Source organism: Sciurus carolinensis, chromosome 17 (assembly GCF_902686445.1).
Source record: "Sciurus carolinensis chromosome 17, mSciCar1.2, whole genome shotgun sequence".
NCBI classification, from domain to species: Eukaryota; Metazoa; Chordata; class Mammalia; order Rodentia; family Sciuridae; genus Sciurus; species Sciurus carolinensis.
In genome coordinates this window covers 63,800,901-63,813,998 of record NC_062229.1, presented here as the reverse complement: position 1 = coordinate 63,813,998, position 13,098 = coordinate 63,800,901, and the positions used below count along the sequence as shown (strand labels likewise).

Sequence of the window (13,098 nt, the reverse complement as noted above, 5' to 3'; positions counted from 1 at the left end):
CCCATTCTTGGGGTTGGACATGGTGTGGAGTTTCACTGGTCGTGTGTTCATATATGAACATAGAATGTGACGTCCCATTCATTCCACTGTCTTTCCTGTTCCCATCCCCTCCCTTCCCTTCATTCCCTTTTGTCTAATCCAGTGAACTTCTCTTCTCTGCCCACTCCTTTATTGTGTGTTAGCATCTACAAATCAGCAATTCAGACTTTGGTTTTTGGGGATTGGCTCATTTCACTTAGCATGATAGTCTCCAGCTCCATCCATTTACCAGCAAATGCCATAATTCCATTCTTCTTTATGACAGAGTAATATTCCATTGTGTATATATGTACCACATTTTCTTTATCTGTTCATCTGTCGAAAGGCATCTAGGTTGGTTCCATAGCTTTGTTATTGTGAGTAGACGTGGTTTCATCACTGTAGCAAGCTGATTTTAAGTCCTTTGGGCATATGCAGAGGAGTATATATGCCCAGGAATACCTGGATCAAATGGTGGTTCCATTCCAAGTTTTCTGAGGAATCTCCATACTGCTTTCCATAGTGGTTGCACCAATGTGCAGTCCCACCAGCAATGTACCATTGTGCCTGTTTCCCACGTCCTTACCAACACTTATTGTTACTCGTATTGGCCACACTTTTAATACAGGTAACCATATTTACTAAAAGTTACACATGGCAAAGCTGAGATCTAAATTAACTTTAAGAATCTGAAGCCAATTATTTCTGATTCCAAAGTCATGCCCCTTTACTTTTATACTTAGGGTCCACAGACTCCTAAAATGTGCATGTATAAATGTGCCTTTATAAAAGGCAAAACATTTTAAAGTTTGTCATTTTAGGAACTCAAGGATGTACCCTTGTATGGCTCTCACTGTATCTGCTCAGTTAGTTTAGACTTATGCAAAGCAAATCTGGGTTTACTTGGAAATTATGAGTAGAAACTTCTAGCAAAACGATGATACGTTGTCACTTAATAAATGATGACTTAAATTAATTCTCCATTGAATAAAGACACTTTGTGGAGTATATCTTACTATGAAAATATCCACATTCTCCTTTCCAATAACCCTTGCTTTCAGACAGTCTTAACCACCAAGTAATTTCACAATCGTTTCTGAAATTTAGCTCATCCTTATCTGAGCATGAACAGATATTTGCATACACATGTGACCAAAATTATGACAAGACCTGTAATGATTTTTAGACGTATGGACCCCTTCCTTCATGGTTAAGTGGAGAATAGGAACAAGATTGGGAAATTAGTTGGCCCATAAAAATGGATATATTTCTTCATGATAAGCCCTTAATTACTCAATTTCAAAACCTATTGTCTACTCTAAAAGGAAATGCATGCCACAATGGTAAACATCAGTCATTTTACATACGTAAACCCAACTGCTCTCTTATCAAGATGGCGGCTCACAGAGCTTCAGTCCACAAACATGGAGGTAGTAAACATTGCCTCATTTTTTCCTAACTTCTCTTTCTGAAGATTCATCACTTATGTATAAAAATGCATTGGATTTATGAGCATTAATCTTATATCCTGCTACTTTACTGAATTCACTTATGAGTTCTAAAAGTTTTCTGGTGGAATTTCCCTGTTCCTCTAAATATATAATCATGTCACCAGCAAATAGGGATAGTTTGAGTTCTTCTTTTCCTATTCATATCCCTTTAATTTTCTTGGTCTGTCTGATTGCTCTGGCTAGAGTTTCAAGGACAATGTTGAATAGAAGTGGTGAAAGAGGGCATCCCTGCCTTGTTCCAGTTTTTAGGGGGAATGCTTTCAGTTTTTCACCATTTAGAATAGTATTGGCCATGGGCTTAGCATAGATGGCCTTTATAATGTTAAGGAATGTTCCCACTACCCCAATTTTTTCTAGTGTTTTGAGCATGAAGGGATGCTGTATTTTATCGAATGCTTTTTCTGCATCTATTGAAATAATCTTGTGAATCTTGACTTTAAGTCTGTTGATATGATGAATGACGTTTATTGATTTCCGGATGTCGAACCAACCTTGCATCCCTGGGATAAAACCCACTAGATTGTGGTGCAGTATCTTTTAAATATATTTTTGTATGCGGTTTGCTAAAATTTTGTTGAGAATTTTTGCGTCAATGTTCATTAAGGATATTGGTCTGAAGTTTTCTTTCCTCGAAGTGTCTCTGTCTCATTAAACACCTACGTGACTGAGCCTGTGACATGGTTTAACTCTTCATGCACCTAAGAAATAAAGACATAAAGAAAAATCAGAGGCTTAGAGATGTAGGTCGGTGGTAGAACCCAGGCCTAGTGTGCGAAGCCCTGGGTGCCATCCTCAGCAATACACACACACACACACACACACACACACACACACACACACACAGTCAGTTCTTCTCCTTATTTCATTGCTGACTCAGGACAAGCACTGAACTTTCTCTGTGCCTGTCCTCAATGTGAAAAACAGTTCTGTCGCATTCTAAATCTGCGAATGTGAATAGAATGGCTATCTGGGAATTTGGAATTCTAATCAGTCTGGTCTTCAGTTTCTGTGTAAAGCATTTGTAGATGACCAAGCGTCGTAGAGGTTGACTGCAGTGCTACCCACGGAAAAATCTGTTCCCTGGGGATTCTAGTTCTAGTTAAGATGGAGTAAGCTCGCTCCGTATGATTTCTTCCACTGAGTCTAACTCAAAACCTGAAGAGTAGGCATGTGACTTGGACGTGAGGACTCTGGATAGTAACAGAGCATGCAGAGGAAACCAGACCCCAATCAGATGGAGCCCCTGAATTTCCCGGGTTTGCCTTCCTCTGTCTCCTAGGCTGGGCTAAAAAAGCAACATAAATTTTTTTTTTTTTTTTTTTTTGGTACTGGGGATTGAACCCAGGGGTGCTTAACCACTGAGCCACATCCCCAGTCCTTTTTTGTATTTTATTTAGGGACAGGGTCTCACTGAGTTGCTGAGGGTTTCACTAAGTTGCTGAGGCTGGCCTCAAATTTGTGATCCTCCTGTCTCAGCCTCCTAAGCCACTTGGGATTCCAGGCATGTGTCTTGGTACCCGTTGCAACATGAATCCTTGAAACAGCACATGGGACAGACAGCGAAAGCCCCGAGAAACGCCTGCTTCTAGTCTCAGTTGTGTCTGAAGGGCAGTGGGGATGATGGGTCCTGGTTTTCTACTTTCTCTTCCTCTCCCACTGGAGCCTCCAGGACAGTCCCTATCCAGGAGCCCTAGTCCTAGCGGGTGGCAACCCAGGGAGAGTTTGGTCCGGCACACAAAATCCGGAGGGGAGCCAGGAGAACCTGCTGGAACAGAGCAACGGGCTGTGAAGGCAGAGGTGGGGGAGGCCTGTCCATTGTCCTGATGCACTGGAGGCAGACGCAGTGGTGGGGACAGGAACTGAGACCTTGGCCTCCCAGAAAGAGGACCAGAAGGACAGTGACCTCTGAGAGCCACAGAGCATCAAATGGAAACAATGTAACCCAACATTGTAACCCAAGTATTATCATTCCAACATGGCGTTGGTGTACAAATGTAGTAGGATTATTATCAGCAGCATCATCATTATTATTATTACTGGTACTAAGTCCTCAGAATCCCTAGCTGCTTGTGACTGTTGAACACATGAAATGAGACTAGTCCAAACCAAGATGTATTCTAAAGGTAAAGTCCACTCGAGATTTCAAAATAGATTCTTTTTTTGTGTGTACCTGGGGTTGAACCCAGGGGCGCTTAACCACTGAGCCACATCCTCAGCCCTTTTTATATTTTATTTAGAGACAGGGTCTCACTGAGCTGCTCAGGGCCTCACTACATGGCTGAGGCTGGTTTTGAATTCCCCATCCTCCTGCCTCAGCCTCCTGAAGCTGCAGGGTCAAAATAGATTTTTTGAAAGTCCATTTCCCTTCTATCTTTTACTCTCTTTAGGAAAATGACAAGAAGCGGAAGACGCGTCCTGCCTGTGTTACGCTGGGTTGGACGAGGTGGCTCCAGAGGCCATCATTTCACGGTAAGAAAACTCCAATAAAGGAAGGATCAAGACCGGCAATGGTCCTCAGAGACAGCCTCAGGGAGTGTCACGGAGACCTTGGGGACTGATTAGAGTCCTGACAGGTAGTGGACCAAGGACAGCCTTCCCATTGGGGCAGGTGGGGAGAGAGAGAGACTCCTGGAGGAGAGGGAAGGGTCACTGTTTGGGAATCTACCCAAACTCCCTAAAAGCTTGTGAGACAGCTGGTTTCTTCTGAGCCTGCGAAGGTTCCCCGGGAAGAGGGCTGATGTCCCCGGTATCTCTCTTCAAATCTGCAGTGCTCATAGGTGACCCTCAGCTGGCGGTGCTTGCTCATTAGCATGACACAAAGGCTCCTGAGATAAAATCTCTGCCTATTCCAGGAGCTGACAGGAGCCTTTTCTCACTAGGAAACTATGTCCTTCTGGTTGACTGGAGGGAAAACTGTTATAGGCAACTAACTGCCCTTTGTCTCCCCGTATTGAGAGTCAAGACAAGACCTGGAGCTCCTATGAGGACTTAGGACGTGCCTGGGAGTGTGCTGGGGGCTTTCTCTCTTGAATGCTCCTGGCGATCCTACTCTATGGATTTCATGAATAATTGCACTTTTACCGTGAGGCAAGAGAAGCTCAGAGAAGTCAAGACACAGGTGCTCAGTCACACAGCTAAGAGGTGGTGGAGGCAAGATCAGAATAAGGATGGGGTGGTCCGGACTAAGCAAGCCCACGCCCTGCAGTGAGTTGTCCCTTCGTGGGGACGGCTGGGTTCGTTTCTGACTCATCTCAGTCTGCAGTTACCGTTCTAAACATCTGTCCAGAAACGGGGTCCCCTGTCTTCAGACTGCTGAAGTGAAGCCCTGGCTTGGTTTGGCTACTTAATCGTGCAATTTCGAGGGTGCGCTTGGGGGGCAAAGATGTGACCTCATAAAGGTGAGCCAAGACAGCTCTGTCCTTCTCTTTGGGCCGATGGAGTCTTGTTCTGGCACTAAGGAAGCGTCATCCACGCAGGGCAAAGGTGTCATCGGGTGGCGTCTCTCTGCTCATGCTGAAGAAGGCCGCTTCTGTCCCACACTCGGCTCCTGCCCGGCCTCCGGGGCTGTGGGAGTCTGGAAATGTCCCATCTGCCCAGAACGAGGCCGGGAGCAGCCGCCCAGCTAGGGAAGGCTCTTAGGAGTCACTTTCCCTTCCCACCTGCCCTTCCCCCACCAGGGCTCTGAATCAGGCCTCACGCAGGCAGCTGGGCAGCGGGTGTGGGAAGGACACACCAGGGTGACTTTATCTACCAGGGATAAAGCTTCGGGAACACACGGTGAGGCACAGCCTGATATCATTCAGAGCCAAGGAAATCAAGTGTGGGAACAAACTCAAAATCAAAGTTGAGGGTGTTCCAGGAAGGCCTTGCCTGTGAACTCCCTAACCTGGTGTTCTTCAAACCGCGGGCCGCGACCTGGAGGTCAGGAAATCGTTTTGGTGAGTCATGACTAGAGTTTTTTTTTTTTTTTTAATAAAACTTGATCAGATAGAATGTGGTGTATCAAGTCTATTGCTGGCTCAGGGCATAAGATGTATTTCTTTCTGGCTGGGTGCAGCGACGCGCGCCTGTAATCTTAGCAGCTTGGGAGGCTGAGGCAGGAGGATTATGAGTTTGAGGCCAGCCTCAGCAACTTGGCAGGCCCTAAGCAACTCAGTGAGACCCTGTCTCTAAATAAGTACAAAAAAGGGGGCTGGGGAGATAGCTCAGCTGGTAGAGTGCTTGCCTCGCAAGCACAAGGCCCTGAGTTCGAACCCCAGTACCAGGAAAAAAAAAATTACAAAAGGGCCGGGGAGATAGCTCAGTTGGTAAAGTGCTTGCCTTGCAAGCACAAGGCCACAGGTTCGATTCCCAGCACCACAAAAAAAAAAAAAAAAAAAAAAAAAAATTACAAAAAAGGGCTGGGGATGTGGTGTGTGCTCAGTGGTTAAGCACCCCTGGGTTTAATCCCAGGTACCAAAAAAAAAAAAAAAAAAAAATAGCAATATTTCTTTCTGAAGGCTGTGTTCCCAAAGAGGTGGCAACACAGTGCCCTATTATTTGACTTTTGAAAAGTTGCTCTACTCCTGAATTCTCAATTATTCACCAGACCCTGTTGAAGGTGATGGTTTTCTTGGAAAGTCATGGAGATGTGGTACAACAGGGTGCTTGTGGGGGGTGGGAATGGGAAAGACAGTGGAATGAATGGACGTCACTTTCCCATGTTCATATATGAACACACGACCAGTGAAACTCCACACCATGTCCAACCACAAGAATGGGAAGTCACACTCCATGTGTGTCTGATGTGTCAGAATGCACTCCACTGTCATGTGTAACTAAAAAGAAGAAATTTAAAAAAATAAAAATAAAAAATTTTAAAAAAAGAAAATCACCCTTATTTCTTGTGTGTCTGTTCCTACTTCTTATTAATGAAGAGTTAACACGTACAGATAGACTGTCCTGGGCAGTTTATACACACGATCAACATTTAATCCTCACCCCATCTTCCCCTAGACCCCTAACAACTTCACCCCTTCCACAGCACTGAAGAGAAGACTGAGGGTCAGGATGGAGATCATGACTAGTCACTTGCTAGGAAATGACCGAGCAGAGATTGGAACCACCTCCCTCCTGTCCCTGATGCGTAGTGTAAAGCCCCTAGAGCTACCACAAGCAGTTATTAAGCTAAGTTTAGAATGTGGCAGTATTGATTTGCAGGTGTCGTTCATACTGCCAGTTAGGCTGAATAACCTTCTGTTTTCTATCTTTGGAAACCCATGAATTCCTTTATTTCTTGCAAGAACAGAGCTTTGGCTGGGTGCCGTGGCACAAGCCTGTAATCCCAGCGGCTCAGGAGGCTGAGGCAGGAGGATCGAGAGTTCAAAGCCAGCCTCAGCAACTTAGGGAGGCCCTAAGCAACTCAGTGAGACCCTGTCTCTAAATAAAATATGAAAAGGACTAGGGATGTGGCTCAGTGGTTAAGACCTCTGGATTCAATCCCTGGTGTTAAAAAAAAAAAAAAAAAGAATGCAGCTGTGTATCCTAGTTTTAGATCAAGTGGTAGGTTGTCATCTCAGTTCAAACTCTCAGATCCATCAGCCCTGTATCTTCACCTCTGCTGCCCACCACAGTGGCCCATGTCACCACCATCTCTTGCCCGACTGCCTGTGACAGTCTCCTAGCTGGTCTCTGCAGTATAGTTCTCTTTTGATCCTTTTCAAGCTCAAACTTCACTGCTTATAGTACTTCAATGGCTTCTCTTTCCTCTGACCATAAAATCATTTTGTTAGGGTGGCTGCTTGTCACCAGTTTCCCTTCCCTCTCCTTGCCAATCTCATTTTCTATCATGTTCTTGCCTCAGGACTTCTTTTAGTTCCTCTGATCTACATTGTTTCCTTCTGCCACAGGACCTTGGCATATGCTGTTCCTTCTGCTGGCATTACTTTACAAACTAATTCCCTGTTCCTTTCACCAACAGGACTCCTGTCCATTCATCAGATCCCCATGAATTCCATCAGTTCCTAGTAGAAGAGTTTCCTCTCCTCTTTGTCAACAAATAACTCATTCTGGGATCTCATAGTCCTTCACCTTTGCTTAGTAGCAATATTCTTAATTTTACCTATTTGACATTGTTCTTAGCTTAGCTCCAGGCGGGCAAGAATAGTGCTTGTCTAACTTTTGCCCAGGGCCTAGAATTGTGCCCAGGTCATGGAGCAGGAAAGAGAACGTTCGACTGATCTGACCTCGGAAGAAGTAGGTGTGAGAGAAACCGCAGGTGCTGGGCTTTGGCCATCAGACTCAAGTCAGAGGGAAGCAGTCAAGGTCAAATCTCCCCGGGATAAAAGAGCCGGCTTAGCACTCAGAAGAATCTTCTGAGAATCCCTGCTGATGTCTCCCAGCCAGGGTATTTATGGGTTCTCTCTTTATTTGGACACAAAACATCCCTCCAGCTCCCCTGGTTACTGTCTCCTTGTTCAGGAGTTTCCTTCCGGCTGCACCTAACATGCTGCGAACAGCCAGGAGGCGCGGTGGCCGGTTTATGGCACTAGGGACAATGTTAACTGTGAGCAGCTTAGTGAAGCCACAGGATCCCTGCGTCTAGCTGCTGGGTGGGGTTCGCATGGGGTTCTGCTACCTTTTCCCAAATGTCAGGCTTTCTCCCTGGCTGTGTGCTTTCTAGTAGGTCTAGGGGTGAGAAGTAGAGGGGAAAAAAACAAATTTAACACTTGTCCATGAACAAAGAAAGACATCTCCCCAGCTAGCCTCTCTCCCAGCAGCCTCTGCACCGAGCCCTGGGAATACTGTCAATAATAATAAGAGTCGTAACAGTCACTACAGTAACCCTTAGTGACTCCTTCCAGAGTGCCCTGTGCCTGCCCTATTTTATTTCATATTCAAGACCATCCTCGGAAGGGCTTCCTTTGACGGAGGAGGGAACCCAACTCCCAGGAATCCAGCTCTTTCCTCCAGACCACACACGAAGCGACAGGTGGTAAAGGGATTTGGAACCGGGAGGACCATCTTCCTGTCCTGCTGCTCTCCGGCACTGTTTGCCCTCTCTTGGTCTTGAATCATTCCTTTAATCCATTTGTAGGCATTTATGGTGCTGCCTGCATCCGGGGATTCCAAGGAAGATGACTTATCTGTGGCCCTTTCCGGGGGAGGCTTACCACCCAGTGGGAAGGTGTCCTCACCCTCTTCCTTACTGACCTTGACTGTGCTAAGCCTGGGGCGTCTCGTTCACACCTCAGGTCGGTGCTGTTCCACCCATTTTACAGATGAGCACACTGAAGCCTACTCTGAAGTAAGTCACCTAAGGACGCCCAGACAGTTTGAGCTGGGGCATGGGCGGGGGAGCCTCAGGCTCATCTGAGCTGGTCAGATGCTCCTGAACAATGCAAAATTGCAGAAATGTGGAGCATGGACAAAGAGAGAGACTGTAAGACTCCTGGGCAGAGCAGTGGTGCACACCTGTAATCCCAGCCGCTCGGGAGGCTGAGGAAGGAGGATCGCAGGTTCAAAGGCAGCCTCAGTATCTTAGCGAGGCCTTCAGCAACTCAGTGAGACCCTGTCTCTAAATAAAACACAACATAGGGCCAGGGATGTGGCTCAGGGGTCGAGTGCCCCTGGGTTCAATCCCCAGTACCAGGAAAAAAACCAAAATCCTGGGCAGGATGAGCTTAACGTGGCCCCAGGAAGCTGGAGGAGCCTTCTTGAGGAAGTCCAGCGCTAGAGAAGGGAAAACCATAGGCTTCTTGTGGAAACAACCCCCCCGCCAACCTTCCTGCTTAGACACACTCCAGAGTGAGCAGTGGTGGGAGTGGGAGGAAGTGACCCCGTGGGTGGACATTCCTGGAACTTTCTGGTAACTCTAAGAGTGGAAGGTGCTGTTTGGGAGGGGCTGAGCTCTCCCCGACGGGCACCAGGAAGAAGAGCTGAATGATCACGCCCCAGATATGAGAGGGAGCTCCAGGCACTGAACTGGCACTCAGGTTAGGTCACCTGTACCCCACAGAGCCGCGCCTAGGAACTTGCAGCCGGACTTGCTTAAGTACCTGCCCCTGGGCCTCCCCGCTGGAACCTCTGGCTCAGTAAGCCAGGGCAGAGCCCCAAACAGGCCTCTGTAACCTGCTCCCCTGGTGACTCTGAAGGATCCAGCCACCATGGAGTCACACAGTCACAAGGGGATCAAATGACCTTTAAAATCCTTTCCACCATTAGGAGTCTCCCAGCCGGCGTTTCCCAGAACATATTCCATTGAAGGTCCAGCCTGTAATACGTTCAGTGTCCTCGTCTCAAAAGTCAGATAGGGAAGGGTTCCGGTTCTGGAGGCTCCTGGTGTCTGTCACAAAGAGTCAGCCTACCACTGTATGAAAGCGGCCACAGATGATGTGTGACTGACTGGGTGGGGTAGCAGTCCTGTAAAATCCTCTTTGCAGCATAGGTTGTAAACAAGATTTGGATCACAGACAGTAATTTGTTGACCCCTAGCCTATAAAAACTGGTGTTATAAAAATAAGCTCATGACATGACTGGTGGGACCGAAAATTGGTGCGACAACTCTGGAAAGCAGTATGGAGATTCCTCAGAAAACTTGGAATGGAACCACCATTTGACTCAGCTATCCCACTCCTCAGCATATACACAAAGGACTTCAAATCAGCATACTACAGTGATGCAGTCACATCAATTCACAACAGCTAAGCTATGGAACCAACCTAGGGTGCCCTTCAACAGATGAATGGATAAAGAAAATGTGGTCTATGTACACAATGGAATATTACTCAGCCATAAAGAAGAATGGAATTATGGCATTTGCAGGTAACTGGATGGAACTGGAGACGATCATGCTAAGTGAAATAAGCCAATCCCCCAAAACCAAAAGCCTACTGTTCTTTCTGATATGCAGATGCTAATACACATTAAGTGGGGGTGGAGAGGAAAATAGAAGTTCATTGGATGTGACAAAGGGGAATAAAGGGAAGAGAGGGGGATGGGAACAGGAAAGACAGTGGAATGAATGGGACGTCACTTTCCCATGTTCATATATGAACACACGACCAGTGAAACTCCACACCATGTCCAACCACAAGAATGGGATCCTAATTAGAATAAGTTATATACCGTGTCCATATAATATGTTGAAATACACCCTACTGTCATGTATAACTATAAAGAACAAATAAAAAATTTAAAAAATAAGTTTACAAAAGATAAATACAGTAAGTTTATGAAGTTAGAATCTTCAAGTCTCTGAGAAAGTCTGAGAAGTAAAGAGACTTGTTTAATTTTGATCAACCCAGAATGTCTCCAATTTACTTAACCACAGAATTCTCTCAGGAGATAACGCTTGCGTTCTTTAGAACTGGCATTCAGACAACACACCCTGGGAACCACTACTTCATGTCTTATCATTGGGCAGCTTGCACAACTCCGTGCACAGACTGTCTTCTGAGAAGTTAAGAGGGAAACTTCCCAGCAAGACCTGCCTCCCCCAGGTGACTGGTGCCTAAACTGAGCCTATCAGTGGTGGTGTCCTTGGTTTGGGGTGATAAGCCCAGATTAAAATGAAAACATTCCCACTGGGTGTGGTGGTGCACGCCTGTCATCCCAGCAGCTCAGGAGGCTGAGGCAGGAGGATGGAGAATTCAAAGCCAGCCTCAGAGACTTAGCGAGGACCTAAGCAACTCAGCGAGACCCTGTCTCTAAATAAAATATAAAATAGGGCTGGGGATGTGACTCAGTGGTTAAGCACCCCTGGGTTCAATCCCCAGTACCAAAAAAAAAAAAAAAAAAAAGAGTGATCTTGCCAAGAACCAAAATAGACTGATTTTTTAAAGTTTAAGTTAAAGAAAAAAAAAAAAAAAAAAAAGGCATAGCAGGGCACAGTGGCACATGCCTGTCATCCCAGCAGCTCGGGAGGCTGAAGCAGGAGGATCGTGAGTTCAAAGCCAGTCTCAGCAACTTAGTGAGGCCCTAAGCAACTCAGGGAGACCCTGTCTCTAAATAAAACATAAAATAGGGCTGGAGATGTGGCTCAGTGGTTAAGCACCCCTGGGTCTAACCCTCAGTATCAAAAACAAAAACAAAAACAAAAAAGTCCTCATATTTGATTTCTTTTGACAAATAAAATTTTTTTCCATATTTTTGATATTGGTGTATAATACATAATGCTGGGGTTCGTCGTTGCATATTCATTCCCACACATGATATGACAATATAATTTGATCAATATCATTCCCTAGTATTTCCCCATGGCAAAGGCAAATTTCACTTCCATGACCAGAACCCTTGATTCTACAGGCTCCTCCCCAAGCCTCCACATCATTGTCCTTTCTTGCCACCACTTCCTATTCATCATGAGGCACCTGGTCTCCAACTTTATCCATCCTCACCCCAAAATGTATCTCTAATGACCACTAAAATACTGCTTTTTTTTGGTACTGCGGATTGAACCCAGGGGTGCTTAACGACTGAGCCACATCCCCAGCCCTATTTTGTATTTTATTTAGAGACAGGGTCTCACTGAGTTGCTTAGGGCCTCGCTGAGTAGCTGAGACTGGCTTTGAACTCACGATCCTCCTGCCTCAGCCTCCCGAGCTGCTGGGATCATAGACATGCACCCCCACAGCTGGCTAGAATATGGCTTATTAAAGCCACGAATTCCATCAGATGCCAACCTGCCCACGATGGTGAATGAGGTTGGTGACCTTAGGCCAGTGATTTTAGCCTAAAAGTCTCAGTCTCACCATCTGGAAATGGGAATGATAACAAGATGCGCTTCTCCTCTCTTAACTCAGCTCCACTCAGACAGGAGCTGGGGAAGTGGGGGATCCTAGGAATGCAAGACCTCCCCAGGAGAACAGGAGGCCAGAGGAACTCTAAGGAGGGGGCAGATTCCTTCTTTTTATAAGCCAGCCCCACTCCAGTTCTTTCTACAGCCTACAAGAATGCAGCCGAGTCAGAGAGTGATCTTCAGGGGGTCTGGACAATGTCACCTAAGGACAGTCATGAGTCCTGGTCTTTGGCCCGGGGAGAGACACCGCTAGAGTACATGCGTGGCGGCACGTTGGAGGTTAAAATCTCCTACTTCGAACTGCCTCTCCAAAGGACAGTCAGGACGAACGTGGCTGGGACTTGTCAGGAGACATCACCCGGGACTGACTTGGTTCCTGGAACTTCAAGTTACTCTGCTCACTGGCAATTAGGAAACAGGGAGTCCTTGTATTTCATTTTTATCGGGGCTAACTTGAGCAATCCATTTCAGGCTGTCCACGGATAAGGAGGTTGTTTCTGGAAACATGATCCTCCACGGATTATTATGAAGCCCTGAAAACAATATTTAGAAAAGAAAAGCAACCGAGTGAGTGGCAGGGATATTTAAAATGGCCCTTCAGGGCCTATAGGTCTGAAGTGACAGAGGCACTGAGCTCCTGGTCCTGAGGGACCGGTGGTCCCCTCTTTGCCTCTAATGCCCTGCCCTCTCTGAGATTTCAGCTCCTCTGTTCTCTCTTCCTCTACACTGACTTGTGCTTTGCCTCCTTCATTGTGAAAGGGGGTCCTGGCATTTGAAATGACAGAGAAGAAG

General features: G+C 46.3%; 1 long non-coding RNA gene across 2 annotated transcripts in view; it reads right to left on the bottom strand.

The window, feature by feature from the left end:
* Positions 1-13,098, bottom strand: part of LOC124968588 (uncharacterized) — a 251,884-nt gene that overhangs the window by 11,656 nt on the left and 227,130 nt on the right. Inside the window, exon 4 of one of the 2 annotated variants that reach the window (XR_007105780.1) lies at positions 2,067-2,227. The exons of the other annotated variant lie outside the window; for it this stretch is intronic. This is a non-coding gene — a long non-coding RNA (uncharacterized LOC124968588). Of the gene's footprint in view, positions 1-2,066; positions 2,228-13,098 lie in introns of those variants that run through there. 2 annotated transcript variants of the gene reach the window in all.